This window comes from Helianthus annuus, chromosome 8, assembly GCF_002127325.2.
Source record: "Helianthus annuus cultivar XRQ/B chromosome 8, HanXRQr2.0-SUNRISE, whole genome shotgun sequence".
Lineage (NCBI taxonomy): Eukaryota > Viridiplantae > Streptophyta > Magnoliopsida > Asterales > Asteraceae > Helianthus > Helianthus annuus.
The window spans coordinates 157,928,894-157,952,077 of NC_035440.2; positions in this window are offsets into that span (position 1 = coordinate 157,928,894).

Genomic DNA, 23,184 nt, shown 5'->3' on the forward strand with positions numbered 1-23,184 from the left:
AAAATAATTTACAACATCAAATAATTCATTTCTCCTTTCAAAATCACTTTTTTTAGATTTTTTTACGCAGGTGTAAATATAACAGATGGCAAATTTACACATGTGTAAATTTTCTTTATTTACGAATTCACGTAAATTTAAACGTGTAAATTAAATTTCTAACATTGTATTCTAATAATAATGATAAATGCAGAAAAATTTTTGAATTTGAATTGTTTTTGACCAAGTTCTCGTGGTTTTTTCATTTGTTCTCACGGTTCTCACAATATTTAGCGTTCTCATCTAAACCTTCCCCTATATATATATATATATATATATATATATATATATATATATATATATATATATATATATATATATATATATATATATATATATATGTATATATATATATTCTCGTGGTTTTTTCATTTGTTCTCACGGTTCTCACAATATTTAGCGTTCTCATCTAAACCTTCCCCTATATATATATATATATATATATATATATATATATATATAGGTAGAGGATCCTGTAAAAAAATGTTTTTTGTGAGAAGGGTAAGAAATAATCTACACCATTAAATCTTGGATCTAATGGTTGAGATCAATAAGAACCAAATTATAAAATGTGTTTTATTATTTTGGACTGATTTGAAAATTGTAGGGGTAATAGAGTCTTTAATATCCAATTGAAAATTGGAAACTGTAAATCAAAACCCCTACAATTTCGAATCATCTTCTTTCTCCAGATCTATAAATATTTCGAATCAACTTCTTCTCCAGATCTGTAAATACATCTTGAATCATCATCATAATCAGTTTACATCTTAATAGTCATCTTCACCTCCTCCGGCATCGTCCACCTCCTCCGGAAATCATCAACATCATCCGAGATCACAGTCTTTGTCATTCCTTCATCATCATCATCATCATCATCATCATCATCATCATCATCGATACAACAGCTTCATCATTCCTTCATCATCATCATCATCATCATCATCATCATCAATAAAGCAGCATATTCCGGCGACCACCACACCCTCCGTCCTCACCGCTCCTCCACGTCAACTGTCTTCATCATCGTTCAATCTGCACATACTCTTCCGGCAATCACCTTCATCAATTTCGCAGGTAGTGGCGCCGAACGGGTTCTGGAAAGGTGGTGTTATATACTATTCCTAGTGTTTTATAGTGATTTGTAGTGTTATATTTTGTTTTGTAGTGTTATATACTTATTTCAGTGTTATGAACTGTTGAATGGTGTTTTGTAGTGTTATATACTTATTACATTGCTGAATGGTGGTTGCAGTGTTATATATAATGTTGCAGTGTTAAAAAGATTTATAAAAGGGTTAATGTTTTGTAGTGTTATATACTTATTACAGTGTTATGAACTGTTGAATGGTGTTTTGTAGTGTTATATACTTTGTTGAATGGTGGTTGAAGTGTTATATATAATGTTGTAGTGTTATACAGAGTTATTCGTAGTGTTTTATAGAGATCTTTAAAAAAACATAATCGTATTCCTATAAATAAGGGTGACGGTTATAGAAGATTTTGAATTAACTGAATCAATGATAAAGTTACTTGTTTACCCTTTTGAATTAGTTTAGATTGAGGACACATGTCATCTCCACAATATTTCTCACACTTCTCACACTTTTAACTTTTTTTACAATAACCTTAGCATATATATAGGGTAGGGTTCTAGAGTGAACACTAGGTTAAGAGTGAACTGTGTGAACTAATCTGGGCCATTAGATTACATCATCTAGAGATTATTAAACAATGGCAAGATTGTAATTATAATGTTGTAACTTCCCTTTAAAATAATTGACAGAAGGGTATTTGCATCTTTTATAAATTGCATTTATTAAACAATATAATCAAAATCCCTAAAATCTTGCTAGTTTCCGTATATACAAGATACACAGCTGTTAATGTATACACGTGTGTATAGTCTCGCTAGTATTAGTTTATACAAGATACACAGATTTTAGTTTATACACATGTGTACAGTCTCGCTAACTATCAGTTTATACAAGATATACAACTGTTAGTTTATACACATGTGTACAGTCACCCAACTATCAGTTTATACAGAATACACAGCTGTTAGTTTATACACATGTGTACAGTCTTTTATACATATGTGTATTATATTCAGAAATGGTTACATATGTTTATATTAACAACATATAGTATATTATGCATGCAAACGACTAGATTCATATAAAAATTATGAAATTAATGAAAACGAAACATATCACATGTATGCAAAAATAAATAACTTCATCACATATTAAAAAAAAAAGTTAATGTCCAAAATTAATTACAATTTCAATCTTTCAAAAAAAAAAGTTAATGTCCAAAATTAATTACAATTTCAATCTCAGAGAAATTTTTCAATATTTATTGTAAATTATAAAAAGTTAAAAACAATATATTATGATATCTATATATAGAGTGGGGTTCGGCTACAAAGTCTATTTTTACTACAAAGTGTACAAAGTCATGAAACACCACAATTTCAGCCATAAAACACAATCAAAACCCACAAATAGCATAGTGAAGATCACTAAAACACAATATCCCAACCCTAATAGTCCTTAAAAACTTCAAACACACCATCGTACAACTATGAATATAAAACACAACATGATAATCAACATAAAACACACTAATATTAGTCATTCGATAATCAAGGCCTTATCATCCAAAACACAACACAAAACCCACAATTATGGTGTTTTAGTAATCTCCACTATGTTATTTGTGGGTTTTGATTGTGTTTTATGGTTGACATTATGGTGTTTTATGACTTTTTACACTTTGTAGGAAAAATGGACTTTGTAGCCTATGAAATTAATGAAAACGAAACATATCACATGTATGCAAAAATAAATAACTTCATCACATATTCAAAAAAAAAATTTAATGCCCAAAATTAATTACAATTTCAATCTCAGATAAATTTTTCAATATTTATTGTAAATTATAAAAAGTTAACAACAATACATTATGATATCTATATATATATGGATAATAAAAGAAAAACAATATTAAAGTTGAAACTAAAACAAAATCTATGGATAAACAAATGATGGAGAAATAACTAAAGATGAGAGAGAGAGAGAGAGAGAGAGAGAGAGAGAGAGAGAGAGAGAGAGAGAGAGAGAGAGAGAGAGAGAGAGAGAGAGAGAGAGAGAGAGAGAGAAAATTAAGGGATTTTAATTAAATATACTTGGCTAATGTAGATCAAGGGTCAAGATTAGTTCACTCAGTTCACTCTCAAAAAGTTGTTCACTTTTGAACCTAATCCTATATATATATATATATATATATATAGAGAGAGAGAGAGAGAGAAAGTATATCGTACATTACTGCTTAACGTACTTCACGTACAACAACGTGCGTGATTTGTTCTATGACATGCGTGATTAATGTTTTCAATATGCGTGATTATTGTGTTTCAACATGCATGATGGATTTTTGAATTATAACTTGCGTGATTTTAAAATGAACGTGCGTAATTACCTGTCATACGTGATGTACGTTAAGCCGTAATGTACGTTAACCTTCCTATATATATATATATATATATATTATAACACATAAGGGATACGTATTTTAAGATACCTAAAAAATAAAAATGTTTTTCCTCTTTATTTATAAAAACACCCTCAAAATAAGGGTAACTTGATCTTTTAAACACTAATTATATTTTAGTCACTCATATTATTACACTTAAATCCCTTTATTTAAGCAAAATTATAGCTAATTAGTTACACTTATCCCCTTCCATAACAAACTTATAATTATTTTACGTATTCTTGTCATATTGTATAAACTATAATGATTTAAAAAAAATCCAAAGGTACCGTGATGACCTACTTATTTTTGTCAACGTTTTGATAGTTGTCTTTGTCAGTATTATTGTGCGGATTAAAATATACAAGTAGATGATTCATTAGTGTACAAGTGATTAAAGCAATATGTCCTATCACATTTCAAATGCTTAAGACTCTCTACGTTGTCATTATTATCAATTTAATAATACTCCAACCCTTTTCACTCCAGTTTTTGTTTAATTAAAATTGTTCACCAATTTGTTCCGTAAACTAGATTAAATTTCAAAATCTCGCACATACGGGTTTGATATGAGCTTTGTTCGTATTCTGTATGTTTATGTATTTACTTGGTTAGGTGCACACACTTAGATGGGTTAGCAGGTAGTAAATTGACATTAAACATGCTTACTTGTTTTATCCATGGTTGTAGAAATCGCTAGTCGTTAGTCGGCCGGTGGGGTGTGGACTAGCGATTAATCGGGATTAACTGGGGATTAATCGGATATAATCGCGATTAATTGTAATTAATAAAAAATTAATCGAGATTAATCGGTGATTAATCGACGCCTAGTCGGGATTTTTACAACCATGGTTTTATCTAATTGGTTATACTAAAATAACGTTTTATTAGTTTTCTCCATCCAATAATGTTTTATACACAATGAACTGGTATGTGGCCGTAAGGAAAAAGAGAAACCTTTATAGGCTAAAACACACTTGTTTGAGTTTGATGATGTCCCATAAATAATGGAGTAACTTTTTTTTGTTGATTTTAGCAGGTTATTTGCATTGGGTTTTCTTAGTCGAAGATCCACATGTGTATGCAAAAGATATTGTTACAAGTGAAATAACTATAAACTAAATTAAAGTAAACACAACAAAAATAGTTTTATATTTCGCTATGGACGGTGGCTGAAATATCTAATTAAATCTACGTTCAACGAAGTTTCTTCATTTTCTAGAGCTTTTAATAAACATATCGTGGAAACTTTTTATCACACTACAATAAATATCTAATTCAAAAAAACTTATATAAAAGCTATTATATTCGTCTTAAAAATCTAATTAAAAAAACTTTATATAATACCATATTCAACAAAATGGAATTTTAGTTTTCATAAGAAAAAAATTATAAAAACGCTTTTAGAAGCATTTTTGTGAGGACTGTTTCGGTGCTTTGAATGCTTCGAGTGGCTGATATGACTTCGTATCTCGTGCGGAATCCGAGTACGAAGGTGACTTGCACAAGAACAAGCTAATTAAACTGGTTTCTATTATCTACATATAGGCAACCCAATCTGCACGAAACTGCTAACACAGATGCACACTTTATGCGCGGATGCGCCTGGTGCGGACCTGGCTCCCATTCGCGCGGATCTGCCATCCGTGCAGATGTGCCCTATGCTTCCAACTGATGTGCACAAAATGAAACATATAAATTACATCATTTGTGGCTTAAAACTAACCCTTTTTTAGTACTAATGTTGGAAAAAGTGTGCTTTTGTCTTCCTTTTGTATTTTCTGGAGTAAATGAGCTCAAAAGAACAAAAGAAGCAAAAAGACAGCAAAATCTAACATAAATACAAGAAAAGGAACAAAAGTGATATGCCCGACCCCCCCGACAACATCTTCCCAAGCAAAAAAATGAAGACAGAAGACTGAACACGCCCCGTGCCCAGTGAGCACGGGGCCGTGCCCAAGTGCCAGCTGAAAAGACAAACTCATAGAAGCTTCTGTTGCCCACCACGGGGCCGTGCTTAGCAGACACGGGGGCGTGGTCAACTTCCTGTAGGCGCATTTATTGTAATTGCGAATTACAATTAATAAAGAAAGAGAGTGTCAGATGGACACGGGGCCATGCCCGAGCTTCTGTTCAGCCTATAAATAGGAGTGTTTGGAGCTCTTGCAACTCATCCCTTGGCACACCACCTCTCTCACACTTCACCCACCACCCACCACCACCATAACACCATCATCCACCACCATCATCCATTGTCCATCATAGAGAGTGTGAGTCGTCTCGGGATCCAAGATTGATCGTAAGAGTTCTTGACAATCAAAGGCCATGTTTGCCTAAGTCTCTTACATCACTTGGTGAAGACAAGTGTTTAGTGTAATACTTTTTATTTTTAATCTTTTGCACTTTTTAATTGGTTTTGTATTAATGACTTTAATTACTAGTTTCTTATGTTGAAGGTGATTCTTCCTTATCATTTTTTCCGTGGTGTCTTGGCATTATTTTACTGTCTATATAAAATAAAAGAGTTTCACCATTCATATCTCCACGGTCTATATGGAGGTATGTTGGCTACCTGGTCGGGGGTTAAGGGAATAGTTTGGTCAGAGTCTTGCAATTGTTCAGTGTATAGATCCTACAAAGAACCTGGGTCAAATTTAGTAGGACCTCCTTCAATGCCCAAAAGGTATTGGATGGCGGGGGTCCAAACTCTTTGATCCCCTCATAAGTTAAACTACTATTAAAACTTTAACCCAGCTACTTAGGACTGTATCCCTGCTGACTCAGACTACTTAGCTGAGGGTAACGTCACCTTCAAAAGAGGGGCCTATCACATTATGCATTAATAACTTCATTAATTATCTTTCAATAATCCGACCCTTTAGGATTCTATCCTTGCCGACTCAAACTACTGGGTTGAGGGTAACGTCGCCTTCAAAAGAGGGGCCTACTACAATAACTAAGATAATCTCTTAAACAAGTGCAAAAGTGCGAAAATAATCAAAGGTTACACTACACACGAGTCGGATCCTAGTGATTCATCTTGTCTATCTGTTTTTATTTTTATTTTATTTTTCAGCATTTTAGTTAGTTTTATTTTCTTAGTTTAAAACCTTTTTCTAACCTTTTTATTTGATTAGACGTTGAGGATAAACCGGTACTAAAAGCTCTTGTGTCCTTGGACGACCTCGGTATCTTATCAACACTATACTACGTCCACGATGGGTGCACTTGCCCATATGTGTGTTTAGTGTTAGTAAATATCGTGTTTTATAAATTTAAAACTTGGCTAAAAAGTGTAAAAAGGGCTTAAAATATATACCTAAAATACATTACACCTAACGCAATCAAGTTTTTGGCGCCGTTGCCGGGGACACAAGGATTTTAAGAAAGTTAGGAATCAACGGCCTAATCAATTTTTTTATTTTTCTTTTTATTCTTTTAGGATTTTCTTAATTTTTCAGCTTCTGCAGAATTCAGCACGGGCCGTGCCCGCTGAACACGCCCCCGTGCCCAATCATTGGAACTGGCAATCTTGTTTTAAGTCAGACAGTAAGCTGAACACGGGGCCGTGCCCACCCAACACGCCCCCGTGCCCAAGATTCAGTTACTGAAAACAGAACCGTAAGATCCCGACGGTTGGTAATTTCTGACACAAAAATGAGTGATAATGATCTTTTTTTATTTTCGGCACTCTTATGGTACGTGGTGTCAATTATGTGGAGGCGGTCATAAAGAATTAGAATGTTATTTTCTAAATTATAAGCCCCACTATATAGACCCATCGTTTGCCTGTAGCCTTAAGAGGGGCGAAAGTAAAAATAATCCTTATCTCTCCCTCGAAGGCGCCCAACCGGATATTTTAGGAGAAATGCTTCTTGATTAACTATTTCAACTAGAAGATCTAGTTCTTAATTGGTTAAAAGAACTTAAGATGGATTTCCTTAATTCATCTCAAGACGATTACCAAGAAGAAGTGTTGGGGTCGCATTCAAACAACCTCACTGCTCCCGGTAATACCTCCAATTCTAGCAAAGACTTGGACGATAGTCGTCCCTGTGCCGATTGTGCCGTGAAGGACTCCCCATCGACTTCGTTCGGTGCATACATAAACCTGAGCGATTCGGCATACACCTTCTTTAACGAGAGCCCGGAAAAGGGTTGGACTTGTCCACCTACATTTAGCATAGGAATCACCCTCACCGACAACCTCTTGCGTTCTCGTCTTAATCTAGATCAATTAAGGTATCTTAGGCACTTTGGGGTTGTTCCATCCAGTTAGGAACCACCCGATCCGGATCAGTTCCTTGAAAAATAGACAAACTTCATAATCAGCCTTTCGACACGGGGCCGTGCCCAGCCAACACGCCCCCGTGTCCACCAAAAGATTCCTTTCTAACCTTATGTCAGAATACCGACAAACTGTGTCAGGATCCTGCCTGCACACGGGGCCGTGTCCAGCCGACACGGGGCCGTGACCAGCACGCTGTCGTTTTCTATAAATGCAGCCAAGAATCCTGCACATTTGGACCATCCAGAGACAGAGATTTGAAGGGATCTTCTCTCCTACCATCCTAGGTATGTTCTAAAAGAAGGTTCCAACCACCATCTTGTCCTTTCCTCTTTTATCCATTTCCTTCTTCTTCATCTTTCTCAAAAAACCTCCATTAAAGTTTGAGATTTCAAGCTTTATGGCAAGGATTATTGAGTTTTGATCAAGGAATCTTGTTAAAAATAAGTTGTATAACATCGTTTTAAGTTACTGTTGTTCAAAAAGGCTTCACAAGTTAGACAAATAACTTAAAACTTCAAGATTCCTTGTTTGAAAATTCTACAGAAAGGTGAACACGGGGCCTTGCTCATTGAGCACGGGGCCGTGTCTGTGACAACTCGTACTTCGAACTTACTTTGTGTATCGTTACGTGTTTATGTGAACTTGGTGATTATATGAATGTTATGTTGATACGTGCCTTGTGTAATGTATGTATGTTTATAAACGGCCCAATCGCACAACACCTACTCGATTGCACAAACCCACTCGGTCCATATAGTTGGACTCGAGACCATGAGGTAGCCCAAGTGGGGGTTTCGGCCCACTTCCATTCCATACGTATACATGTTCACCCACACCTTTAGGGTTTTAGTTTCACAACTTTGCAATCAAGAATACACACACACCAAACACCCTCTCTATCTCTCGGCTCGGAACCGAAGGCAGCCAAGAATTTCCCCCCTGTCGAAGATCATACCTTGTATCGGATCACACTCTTAATCGGTTAGTGTTTGGTTTGTGTTTTCGTGTTAAATGATGTTAGCGTTCCATGTTTTGTTTTAGCCGATTAGGGTTACTTGTATGAATTGCTTACATGATGAAATAGAACCGGATGGGTGTTAATCGGCTACATGATTATTAAATCGGATTGGTATTAGTAACATGCTAAATTGGTCCGAATATATGCTTGTTAACCGGCTGTGATGATTGTGAAGTCGCAATTAAGATTTAGGTTGCATGATAGTTAAATGATTCGGTTTTGGTTTGAACGATGATCCGATTTGTATGCTTGATTAATTACTGATTCAGTGTTCTTGATGATGATGATGATATGAACGTATATGAATAAGGTTGATTTCTGAATAAACTGCTGATTTGATCTGATTGAGAAACTGCCTAATCTGTTTGCTAACATTACGGGATTGATAAACTGGAATTATGGAAAGTTGTTACAATCGGATTGTCTCGACCAGGGTTGCGAGTTGAGAACTCCTAGTCTCGACTCGAGACCACAACACTCGCACACAGCAGCACCAACCGAGAACGAGGTTGCGGGTCCAGTTGCGACTCGAGACCGAACAGTCTCGACTGGACCATGACAAACCGAGACCAGCTCTCTTGCGACTCGAGAACACCCCTGTTGCGACTCGAGATCTCATTCGTTGCGACTCGAGATCTCGACACCAGCATAACTCGAGACCGATAGTCTCGACTCGAGACTGACTATGTTTGCTATTGGACTTGTACTGTTACAAGCCCAACTGTTTGGGCCGAATACTTGGAAATTGTTATCTGATTTCTATTGGACTGCTGATACGTATGTGAATTGCCATGATTGCTTTTGTGTACAATACGTGTAGAACATACATGCTTGAATACGAACCTGACTTGTATAATAACCATGACAGGACGTGGTTGACCACTTACTAGCTTACCTGTACTTTCTGTGTATCTGCCGAGCAACCCAAGGTGAGTTCACACAAGCCAAGGCATGGGGTTCCCAGGGTGGGAATGGGGATTTAATGATTTACTGTACATACTTAGATGATAGAATCTACTGCTAGACTAGTAACACTTATTGAACGATCTTCGCACACCTGCCAAGGGTTGGTCGCGATATTATGACTGACTTCGCACACCTGCCTTAGGAAGGCCGCGAACTGAAATCTGCTAATCTTCGCACACCTGCCTGGTAGGCCGCGATACAAACAAACCTAGTCTAGAATACTCGGGAGGAACATCCCCTAATATCTTCGCACACCTGCCTGGGAGGCCGCGATACGAACTAAACGATACACGACTTAACAAACGAACAAAACGCTACGCACACTATACTATTACTGAACTGTTAACTGTGAACTCGCTCAACTAGTTGTTGATTATCTGCTGCATGCCTTGCAGGACCTTAGGTACATTATGGAGCTTGCACAGGGAGGAGCAGGTCGTTGTGGGATACGGATCGTGAATGATATTTGAACTTATAACTTATTTTGGGCTTCATTATTATGCTTCCGCTACTTAAATAATGTTTGGTTATGAACATCAGTCATGTCACGATGAAATACATTTTCTACTTTTACACTTAAATGCTATGTTTGATATGATTGATGGCTTGATCCTGGTCACGTCACGCCTCCAAGCGGTGATACTCCGCGGGTGGATTTTTGGGGGTGTGACAGATTGGTATCAGAGCCATTGGTTATAGAGAACTTGGTTTTAATATGGGAAAAACGTTTTTATTAAAACCAGACTATAACCAGAACAGTGCTCTCAACGATCCACAACGACGCTTCGCTCCACGTGCAAGACTCGACATCCTAGGTAATATGGTTATGTTTATTACCTGTTTGCTAGAATTACATAGAACTTTGCTCGTAGTACACTTAGATACACATGACCTTATTACATGAGAATACCTACGTGCTTACGCTTTTCTGTCATCGCCCTACTCGCGAACCATTCTCACTTACGCTACTTTTACGATGAAGATCATGTCTAGACGAATTAACATGACTCAAGCCCAGCTAGAGGCTCTCGTTCAAGCTCAAGTTGCTGCGGCACTTGCAGCTGCTCAAGCAGGTAGTATACCCTGCAATACAGACTCACACTAGGATCCTTAGATCCTGCATTAACTCTCGTATTTAACTTCGTCCTATTCATACACAATAGGTCAACACGCGCAGCAACCTGTCTGCACTTTCAAGAACTTCATGGACTGTCGTCCAAGTACATTTAGTGGCACTGAAGGAGCGGTTGGACTCCTCCACTGGTTTGAAAAGCTCGAGTCTGTATTCGAGATGTGTGAATGCCCTGAGGCTCGCAGGGTGAAATACGCCACTGGCACGCTAGAAGGAATAGCACTAACTTGGTGGAACGCCCAAGTTCAGATTTTAGGGTTGGCAGCTGCTAACGCCACACCCTGGAACGACTTCAAGGAACTCATAAAGAGGGAATACTGCACGCGTGATGATATCCACAAGTTGGAGAACGAGCTTTATCACTTGAAAATGACGGGGTCAGAGATTGAAGCCTATACAAAGCGGTCAAACGAAGTGGCTATCTTGTGTCCAACCATGGTGGACCCTCCAATTAAGCGCATCGAGTTGTACCTCAAGGGTCTAGCCTCAGAAATTCAGAGCCATGTTACATCGGCTAACCTCGACAATATCCAAGACATCCAGCGTCTTGCTCATCGCCTCACGGATCAGGCGGTGGAACAAAACAAGTTGCCCAAACGCATCAGTGCTACCGCATCAGCCACTACTCCCACTACACCCAGTGACAACAAACGGAAATGGGATGGGGATTCCAGCAGGGGATCAGTTTCCGTTCAGTCTCAAGCACAGCAGCGCAGGACGAATGACTACCAGAATTCGAGTCAGCAATCATCTGGTAGTCAGGGGCAGGGTGGATACCGGGGAGTTCACCCACTATGTAACAAATGCAACAAACACCACAGTGGAAGATGTCGCAGGGAACGTTGTCAAAGATGCCTCAAGATGGGTCATGAGGCTAAGGATTGTAGAAGCTCACGGCCAGCTAATCAGAACCAGCAACTTCCACCACCAGCTCCTCAGAACCCACAGCAGCAGCAGCCACAGCGTGGAAACCGGGGATGTTTCCAGTGTGGGGCTGAAGGTCATTACAAACGCGATTGCCCTCAGCTGAACCAGAACCAGAACCGCAACAACAACAACCAGGGCAACGGGCACAACAACGGTGGGAACAACAACGATAATGGCAACGAAGCTAGGGGACGCGCTTTTGTGCTAGGTCGAGGTGACGCAGTGAACGATCCCAACGTAGTTATGGCTAAGTTTCTCCTCGACGATATTTATGTTACTGTTTTATTTGATTCGGGTGCGGATACAAGTTATATTTCTGTGAAAGCCAGTAAATTGTTAAAACGTACATCAACACCTCTAAACACCAAACACGTCGTAGAACTAGCTAATGGTAAAAGTTTAGAAGCCACGCAAATAGTCAAGGGTTGTAGTATTGTCTTAGCCGGTCAAGTTTTCTCCATCGACCTTATTCCCATAGTCTTGGGAAGTTTCGGTATCGTTATAGGGATGGATTGGTTATCCCAACATCAGGCAGAGATCTTATGCAGTGAGAAGATCATTCGTATTCCACGCTCTAGTCAGGAACCTCTCGAAGTTCAAGGCGACAAAAGTGGTGCTGTGGTTGACATCATCTCTTATTTAAAGGCGCAGAAATGTTTACGAAAGGGGCACACTGCAATTCTGGCACTTGTCACCGATGCATCAGCAAAGGAAAAGAAGCTGGAGGATATCCCAGTTGTACGTGACTTTCCTCAGGTGTTTCCTGAAGATTTACCTGGATTACCGCCTCATCGTCAGGTCGAATTTCAAATCGAGCTCGCTCCAGGAGCAGCACCAATAGCCCGCGCACCGTATCGTTTAGCTCCATCAGAACTGGAAGAACTGTCGAAGCAGCTACAAGAGCTCTTGGAAAAGGGCTTCATTCGTCCAAGCTCTTCGCCTTGGGGAGCTCCAGTATTGTTCGTGAGAAAGAAGGACGGTACCTTCAGGATGTGCATAGACTACCGGGAACTCAACAAGGTGACGGTGAAGAACCGTTATCCTCTTCCACGCATAGACGACTTATTCGACCAGTTGCAAGGGTCGTGTTATTACTCCAAGATAGACTTGAGGTCTGGTTACCATCAGCTGAGAGTCCGGGATGAGGACGTCTCCAAAACCGCATTCAGAACTCGTTATGGCCACTACGAGTTTCTTGTCATGCCGTTCGGGTTAACGAACGCGCCTGCCGTATTTATGGACCTTATGAACAGGGTGTGCAAACCCTATCTCGACAAGTTTGTCATTGTCTTCATCGACGACATCCTGATCTACTCCAAGAGTCAGGAGGAACACGAGCAGCACCTACGCCTTATTTTGGAACTCCTACGGAAGGAACAGCTGTACGCTAAGTTTTCGAAATGCGACTTCTGGCTTCGTGAAGTCCACTTTCTAGGCCACGTAGTAAACAAGGATGGGATTCATGTCAATCCATCCAAGGTAGACTCGATCAGGAACTGGCCTGCACCACGTACGCCAACGGAAATACGCCAATTTTTGGGTTTGGCGGGGTACTACAGACGATTTATCAAGGATTTCTCGAAGATTGCTCAGCCGCTTACACTACTGACACAGAAGGGTGTCACCTACCGTTGGGGCAACACGCAGGAAACTGCTTTTCAGCACTTAAAGGATAGACTTTGCAGTGCACCTATCCTCTCATTGCCAGAGGGCACGGACGACTTCGTGGTTTACTGTGATGCATCCATTCAGGGTCTTGGATGTGTGTTAATGCAGCGCGACAAGGTCATTGCTTACGCTTCGCGCCAACTTAAGATACATGAACGAAATTACACGACGCACGATTTAGAGCTGGGAGCTGTTGTTTTCGCGCTCAAGATATGGCGACACTACCTGTACGGTACCAAGTGCACTATTTACACCGATCACAAGAGTCTCGAGCATATCCTTAAGCAAAAGGATTTGAACATGCGTCAACGAAGATGGGTCGAACTGCTTAACGATTACGAATGCGCTATCAAGTATCATCCAGGCAAAGCCAATGTTGTGGCTGACACCCTTAGTCGAAAGGACACCTTACCGAAGCGCGTGCGAGCGCTACAACTTACCATCCAGTCTAGCCTTCCTGCTCAGATACGGAGTGCTCAGATAGAAGCACTGAAACCCGAAAACGTCAAGGCTGAAGCCTTACGCGGCTCAAGGCAACGAATGGAACTAAAGGAAGACGGCGCCTACTATGTAACGGGGCGTATTTGGGTCCCACTTTATGGCGGTCTACGCGAGCTGGTAATGGATGAAGCACACAAGTCTCGCTACTCAGTACATCCAGGATCGGATAAAATGTACCACGACATCAGAACTATTTATTGGTGGCCTAGCATGAAGGCCCACATTGCTACTTACGTCGGCAAGTGCTTGACCTGTGCGAGAGTCAAGGTTGAATACCAGAAACCAGCGGGTCTACTTCAGCAACCCACGATACCGCAATGGAAATGGGAAGAAATTTCCATGGATTTTGTTACAGGCCTACCCAGATCCCAGCATGGGAATGATACTATATGGGTGATCGTGGATCGACTCACCAAGTCTGCACACTTCCTGGCTATAAAGGAAACGGATAAGTTCCCCACTCTCGCAGACATCTATCTTAAAGAAGTTGTTTCGAGGCACGGGGTGCCCACCTCCATCATTTCGGATCGGGATGCACGATTCACATCAGAACTATGGCAAGCGATGCACAAATCTTTCGGCTCACGGTTAGACATGAGCACAGCATATCATCCTCAGACGGATGGGCAGTCTGAGCGAACAATCCAAACACTTGAAGACATGCTTAGGGCATGCGTTATTGATTTCGGCAACGGCTGGGAAAAGCATCTCCCTTTGGTGGAGTTCTCATATAATAATAGTTATCACACCAGCATACAAGCCACTCCATTCGAGGCATTGTACGGACGTAAATGCCGGTCACCTCTCTGTTGGGCAGAGGTGGGGGATAGTCAGATCACGGGTCCAGAGATTGTAGTGGACGCCACAGAAAAGATAGCAAAGATATGACAACGCATGGCGGCAGCACGCGACCGTCAGAAAGCCTACGCGGACAAGCGTAGAAAGCCATTGGAATTTCAGGTCGGGGACCGGGTTTTACTCAAAGTCTCACCCTGGAAGGGTGTGGTTCGTTTTGGCAAACGGGGCAAACTAAATCCGCGGTATGTCGGACCGTTCGAGATCATTGAGAAAATAGGCAAGGTGGCCTACAAGCTAAACCTACCAGCTGAACTTGGTGCAGTTCACAATGTATTTCACGTGTCGAATCTGAAGAAGTGCCTGTCAGATGAGACCCTCATAATTCCTTTTAAGGAACTCACTATCGACGAGCGGTTGCAGTTCGTCGAGGAACCAGTTGAAATCACGGACCGAGATGTAAAGGTCCTCAAAAACAAGAGAATCCCTCTTGTTCGAGTTCGTTGGAACTCCAAACGTGGCCCAGAGTACACCTGGGAACGCGAAGACAGGATGACAGAAAAGTACCCCCAGTTATTCGGAACCAATGCAACCACTACTGAGGCTGAAGCTACTACTGCGGAATTTCGGGACGAAATTCCAGATCAACGGGGGGAGGGTGTGACACCCCAGGAAAACCAGTGAACGATATAGCCTACCTAGCTTCCTCAGTGAGTGCGTACCAAATTTCGGGACGAAATTTCTTTTAAGTTGGGGATAATGTGACAACTCGTACTTCGAACTTACTTTGTGTATCGTTACGTGTTTATGTGAACTTGGTGATTATATGAATGTTATGTTGATACGTGCCTTGTGTAATGTATGTATGTTTATAAACGGCCCAATCGCACAACACCTACTCGATTGCACAAACCCACTCGGTCCATATAGTTGGACTCGAGACCATGAGGTAGCCCAAGTGGGGGTTTCGGCCCACTTCCATTCCATACGTATACATGTTCACCCACACCTTTAGGGTTTTAGTTTCACAACTTTTCAATCAAGAATACACACACACCAAACACCCTCTCTCTCTCTCTCGGCTCGGAACCGAAGGCAGCCAAGAATTTCCCCCCTGTCGAAGATCATACCTTGTATCGGATCACACTCTTAATCGGTTAGTGTTTGGTTTGTGTTTTCGTGTTAAATGATGTTAGCGTTCCATGTTTTGTTTTAGCCGATTAGGGTTACTTGTATGAATTGCTTACATGATGAAATAGAACCGGATGGGTGTTAATCGGCTACATGATTATTAAATCGGATTGGTATTAGTAACATGCTAAATTGGTCCGAATATATGCTTGTTAACCGGCTGTGATGATTGTGAAGTCGCAATTAAGATTTAGGTTGCATGATAGTTAAATGATTCGGTTTTGGTTTGAATGATGATCCGATTTGTATGCTTGATTAATTACTGATTCAGTGTTCTTGATGATGATGATATGAACGTATATGAATAAGGTTGATTTCTGAATAAACTGCTGATTTGATCTGATTAAGAAACTGCCTAATCTGTTTGCTAACATTACGGGATTGATAAACTGGAATTATGGAAAGTTGTTACAATCGGATTGTCTCGACCAGGGTTGCGAGTCGAGAACTCCTAGTCTCGACTCGAGACCACAACACTCGCACACAGCAGCACCAACCGAGAACGAGGTTGCGGGTCCAGTTGCGACTCGAGACCGAACAGTCTTGACTGGACCATGACAAACCGAGACCAGCTCTCTTGCGACTCGAGAACACCCCTGTTGCGACTCGAGATCTCATTTGTTGCGACTCGAGATCTCGACACCAGCATAACTCGAGACCGATAGTCTCGACTCGAGACTGACTATGTTTGCTATTGGACTTGTACTGTTACAAGCCCAACTGTTTGGGCCGAATACTTGGAAATTGTTATCTGATTTCTATTGGACTGCTGATACGTATGTGAATTGCCATGATTTCTTTTGTGTACAATAAGTGTAGAACATACGTGCTTGAATACGAACCTGACTTGTATAATAACCATGATAGGACGTGGTTGACCACTTACTAGCTTACCTGTACTTTCTGTGTATCTGCCGAGCAACCCAAGGTGAGTTCACACAAGCCAAGGCATGGGGTCCCAGGGTGGGAATGGGGATTTAATGATTTACTGTACATACTTAGATGATAGAATCTACTGCTAGACTAGTAACACTTATTGAACGATCTTCGCACACCTGCCAAGGGTTGGCTGCGATATTATGACTGACTTCGCACACCTGCCTTAGGAAGGCCGCGAACTGAAATCTGCTAATCTTCGCACACCTGCCTGGTAGCCCGCGATACAAACAAACCTAGTCTAGAATACTCGGGAGGAACATCCCCTAATATCTTTACACACCTGCCTGGGAGGCCGCGATACGAACTAAACGATACACGACTTAACAAACGAACAAAACGCTACGCACACTATACTATTACTGAACTGTTATCTGTGAACTCGCTCAACTAGTTGTTGATTATCTGCTGCATGCCTTGCAGGACCTTAGGTACATTATGGAGCTTGCACAGGGAGGAGCAGGTCGTTGTGGGATACGGATCGTGAACGATATTTGAACTTATAACTTATTTTGGGCTTCATTATTATGCTTCCGCTACTTAAATAATGTTTGGTTATGAACATCAGTCATGTCACGATGAAATACATTTTCTACTTTTACACTTAAATGCTATGTTTGATATGATTGATGGCTTGATCCTGGTCACGTCACGCCTCCAAGCGGTGATACTCCGCGGGTGGATTTTTGGGGGTGTGACAGTGTCCAAGATACTGTTTCATTAAAATAAGCTGTTTTCGGTTTATTTTCGTAGAATGTCAAGTGAAAATAGTGGAACATCGTCAGTGCATTCAAGAAACAGTAGAAGTGGAAGAAGGCCTTCCATTGAAGCTACCCTTGTACACTACGTCATGGCACTACGGGAAGCTCTCGATGAAATGACTTAGGTAGAGGAGGTCCTAATAGACCGTATAAATTATCTTACGGTGGGGCTGGAAAATAGTTTTCAAGAGATTAACCTCTTGCACCAGAGGTTAAATATTCTTGTAACACCTCCCATGGAACCCGTCCTCCCTCAAGAGGATTGGAACCTAGCACTTGGAGTCAACAACCCTACCGGATGGGGTGACATTCCAGCGGAGCCTCCCCTTGAAGATCTACAAGAAGTCCCGGTGGAAGTTGCACCTCCTCAAACCGACGCCAACGAGCCCTCCTTCCTCCTCCCAAGGGAGATAGAGGAGTGGCTCGCCGACATATGAGGAGTCCATACCCGAAGGAAGGAGTTCTATGAAGCCGCATCCAACCGAGACTACTATCTTCTCGGAAATTTTGCTACTTAGAATAACTTGTTGGCTAGAACTCCTTGGTTTAAGCTTCTTGTGCTTACTTATCTAACTTACTAGTATTTTAGGACTATGTATCTCTTTATGGTTTTTAATGAAATGATGGTTTTAAGGTTTGGATGATGTTGTAATAAATAAAACACACTCGGGATGGTGAAGGATAACAAGGGAAACGAGAAACATAGCCCCATGCACGAAAACAGGGCCATCCGACAAAGATTTCTTCATTACAGTAAGCTCAGCACGGGCCGCGTTCGCCCAACACGGCCCCGTGCTGCACACTCTGCAGAGAATCGCCCAGTTCAGGTAACTGGATACGGGCCGTGTTCGCTGAACACGCCCCTGTACCCAGGCTTCTGTTCCTTTTCTTTAATTTTTGTCACTGGCACCTGAACATGGGGCCGTGCCCGGTCACCACGAGGCCGTGTCCAGGATGCCAGTAACATAAAATTTTGCTTTTAACACCATTTTACACATTCAATCAACCTAAAAACTTATTTTTGGGACACATTGAGGACAATGTGTAATTTAAGTGTGGGGGGGGGTGGATGCTAAAACCTTGAATTTTGCAAGTCCTAATAACAAGCCTTACACAAAACTCTATTGGAACCGCTAATCACCCCAATTTTTTTTCAAAATTTTTTTTTCATTTTTTTTACTTGTCTAAGTTTAAGTTGGAAATTCAAGTTCTAACAAGGTTATATTTTTACAAATTTACAACCGATAGCGTCGTGATAAAAAGAACCAACATAAGAAAATTATGAAAAGGCATGACAGACTTAGTTAAGATTTGATTACATATACTTGATCACATAAAAACCCTTTCCCACAAAAGTGAGTTTTGAGCCTTTATCGAGCATACAAATACATATCTTTACACTAAATGCTCATTTTTCGTTTCTTGTGTGAATAGCCGCTTGGTTCATACGACTCTAGAACTTGCCATAACAATACATTCCCGGTCCTTACCAACTTAAACCCGAGTAAGTAAATGATGGAGGCATTAGGACTAACCCTTTTTCTCTCTACACCATTATTTCTCATTTTTTTTACCATCTACCCAAAAAATCCCCCTAGTTAACCCCTTTGAGCCTAAACCTTTTCATTTCTTAACCCAAAACCATCACCCTTTTTACCCACCTAAACCTTTTTATTTTTAACCCTTTCTTTTAGTAACAACGTTCGGTTTTCTAGTGACTCTTCCTAGAATATATATATATATATATATATATATATATATTGATGAAACCAAACAAACAAATAAGTTTATCAAAAATAACTTTGTTTCAAAATAAGATAAAAATGTGGAAAATAAAAAGTCTTTCAAAAACCGACGTTTGTTACGCTTTTCGCCCTTTTTACTAACCACTAACCCAACCACCCACCTTTAGCCCAAGCCTAACCCTTCACCCAAAAAAGTCCTCTTGATATTTACAAAGGTATATAGTTAAAAAGGAGGAGGATTGATTGCTTGGCGAGCTTATGGTAGGAGTAAGTTCCATGCCGCTCTCGAGTGATTCACTAAAAATACACCTCCGGCCGAGTGTTGAGTGATTCCCCGTGAGGTATGTGAACTTGTATATAAATGAAATTTTAAAGAGGTATGTTATGCCCTAATAAATAATTTATCTTATGAAATGTTTTTAATAAATCATGACGAATAGTATTGTAAATAAATAACAATAAAACCTAAATAATCTTGGAAATCCCGACACTCTATGACAAGCCCAAAAACCTTCTCTTCTACCCATTCCATTTGGGAGTGAACAAAGCCACATTATAAATAGTTTTGCTTGAGGACAAGCAAAGATTCAAGTGTGGGGGTATTTGATGTGCACAAAATGCAACATATAAATTACATCAATTGTGGCTTAAAACTAACCCTTTTTAGTACTAATGTTGGAAAAAGTGTGCTTTTGTCTTTCTTTTGTATTTTCAGGATTAAATGAGCTCAAAAGAACAAAAGAAGCAAAAAGACTGCAAAATCTAACATAAATACAAGAAAAGGAACAAAAGTGATATGCCCGACCCCCCCGACACAATCTTCCCAAGCAAAACAAATAAGACAGAAGACTGAACACGCCCCGTGCCCAGTGAGCACGGGGCCGTGCCCAAGTACTAGCAGAAAAGACAAACTCATAGAAGCTTCTGTTGCCCAGCACGGGGCCGTGCCCAGCGGACACAGGGGCGTGGTCAACTTCCTGCAGGCGCATTTATTGTAATTGCGAATTACAATTAATGAAGAAAGAGAGTGTCAGACGAACACGGGGCCGTGCCCGAGCTTCTGTTCAGCCTATAAATAGGAGTGTTTGGAGCTCTTGCAACTCATCCCTTGGCACACCACCTCTCTCACACTTCACCCACCACCCACCACCACCATAACACCATCATCCACCACCATCATCCATTGTCCATCACAGAGTGTGTGAGTCGTCTCGGGATCCAAGATTGATCGTAAGAGTTCTTGACAATCAAAGGCCATGTTTGCCTAAGTCTCTTACATCACTTGGTGAAGACAAGTGTTTAGTGTAATACTTTTTATTTTTAATCTTTTGCACTTTTTAATTGGTTTTGTATTAATGACTTTAATTAGTAGTTTCTTATGTTGAAGGTGATTCTTCCATGGTGTCTTGGCATTATTTTACTGTCTATATAAAATAAAAGATTTTCACCATTCATATCTCCACGGTCTATATGGAGGTATGTTGGCTACCTGGTCAGGGGTTAAGGGAACAATTTGGTAAGAGTCTTACCATTGTTCAGTGTATAGATCCTACAAAGGACCTGGGTCAAATTTAGTAGGACCTCCCTCAATGCCCAAAAGGTATTGGATGGCGGGGGTCCAAACTCTTTGATCCCCTCATAAGTTAAACTACTATTAAAACTTTAACCGAGCTACTTAGGACTGTATCCCTGCTTGTGACAACTCGTATTTCAAACCCGTCTTTGTATTGTATGCAACGTATGTGAACTTGATTAAATTATCGAATGATTGAACTATTGAATGTATGACGTTATGACATGTTATGTGAATATGTATTATGTGAATATGTATATGTCTACTTAATCCGAATTGCACAACACATAGCCGATCACACAAGCAAATGGGCCGACTCATGACACTTTCGGCCCACTCTCTTTTGAATTCGGGACACATAGGCAGCCCAAGCAAGGGCCGGCCCACTCCCCTTATACGTTCAAACACCCAAATGGTGGGATCGTTTTCTCATAACTAGCTTACACAAGAAAACACACAAAACCCTAGCTCTCTCACTCTCAATCTCGAACTCGACGGCAGCAACAACTTCTCTTCCTCGAAGCTCTTTTAATCCGGATCAATCTTTGTTCTACATCCTAACCGGTTAGTGTGTTGTTAATTATTTATTTGTATGATAATCGATGTTGTGATGCTATAACCTTGCATGATAGTCTAAGGTTTCGTTATTGAAATCGTTGATGATATGGATTCGTGAGATTGATTATGATGGTAAGTGATAGAATGAAGTGTTTATGAAAATGGTTCACGGGTTACTAGATTAAAGGGTTAGTTGGTTCGTTTGATTTACATGAGGAATTGGTTGATGTTTATGATTTGGATTGCATGACCTAGAGTTAGAACCGAACCCCTAGTATTCGGCTGTGACATGATGTATGTTAATGATTGTGTCGATGTTCATGTTATGATTATGATTCGATTAGGGTTCATACGGTTTAGATGTTACAAATCTTGCCTTGATCAGATATGGATTGATTGGTAAACTGTTAATTGATTTGTAAATTGGTAACCAACTAACTGATCTTGATTGATGTGTTAATTGATAACAAAATAGGAAACTGATAAGTGTGTAACCGTTTAAGCATGAAATCCGGAATATATAAACCAATCGCATAAGGGGTCTTGATCACACAAGAAGCCCAAACGCATAAGCTAGTCGACCGCACAAGCTTCCTAATCGCACAAGTCTTGTCAGTCGCACAAGGTGCTTTCACTCGCACAAGGGATTACTGGACCGCACATGTGTTAACGTTGTTAACTGTTGGGCCGGGTGAGTAGACTTGGGCTGGGTAATAAAACTGATCGCACAAATGTAGTTAGCCTGATTGGGCCGGACAAGCCCAATTACAATCGCACAACCCGTTCGGAACGCACAAGGCTGTCCGGGTCGCACAACACTTGTACGTTATGTTAATTGGGCCGAGAATCGGTTATTGGAGTGTTATGTTGTTGGGCCGGGATTTGAGGATCGCACAACATGTTGTGGATCGCACAACATGTTGGGCCGGTTGCCTTTGGGATTATTCTAGTCGCACAAATTGAATGCACTACTTGACTGCTAAGTGTTGCCATGATCTACGTGCTTGTAACGTGTTAACTTGTGTGAAACATACGTGCATTACTTGAACCAAACCTGACTTGTATGGTAACCCTGTTAGGACGTGATTGACCATTCTTATTTCAAGTAACTTTGATATAACCTGCCGAGCAATCCCAGGTGAGTTCATTGCATTTTCTCAAGCATGCGTCCCGGTGGTTTGGGACAACTGGTAGACATTTGGAAGGGAAACTTTGGGTAAACAACTTAATCGGTTTTGGTTATTGAATATGGGATCTATCATCGGATTGCCTGGAGGGCAATGGGGGTAATTAGTTGATAGCGCTATTAGGTGGGAAACCTCACACCGGGCCGTAGGGACGGGGTGAACTAATTATCTGGGTTTCACTATGGTTGTTAAGAGGCACACTCCTCGGTTACGTAAGGGCGTTTTCCCTAGGGTAACTAGCGTGAACAACATAGTGGGTTGCTAAGAGGCACACTCCTCGGTTACGTAAGGGCGTACTCCCTAGGGTAACTAACATGAGCAACATCGTAACACAACATTGAATTGCATTAACATATATC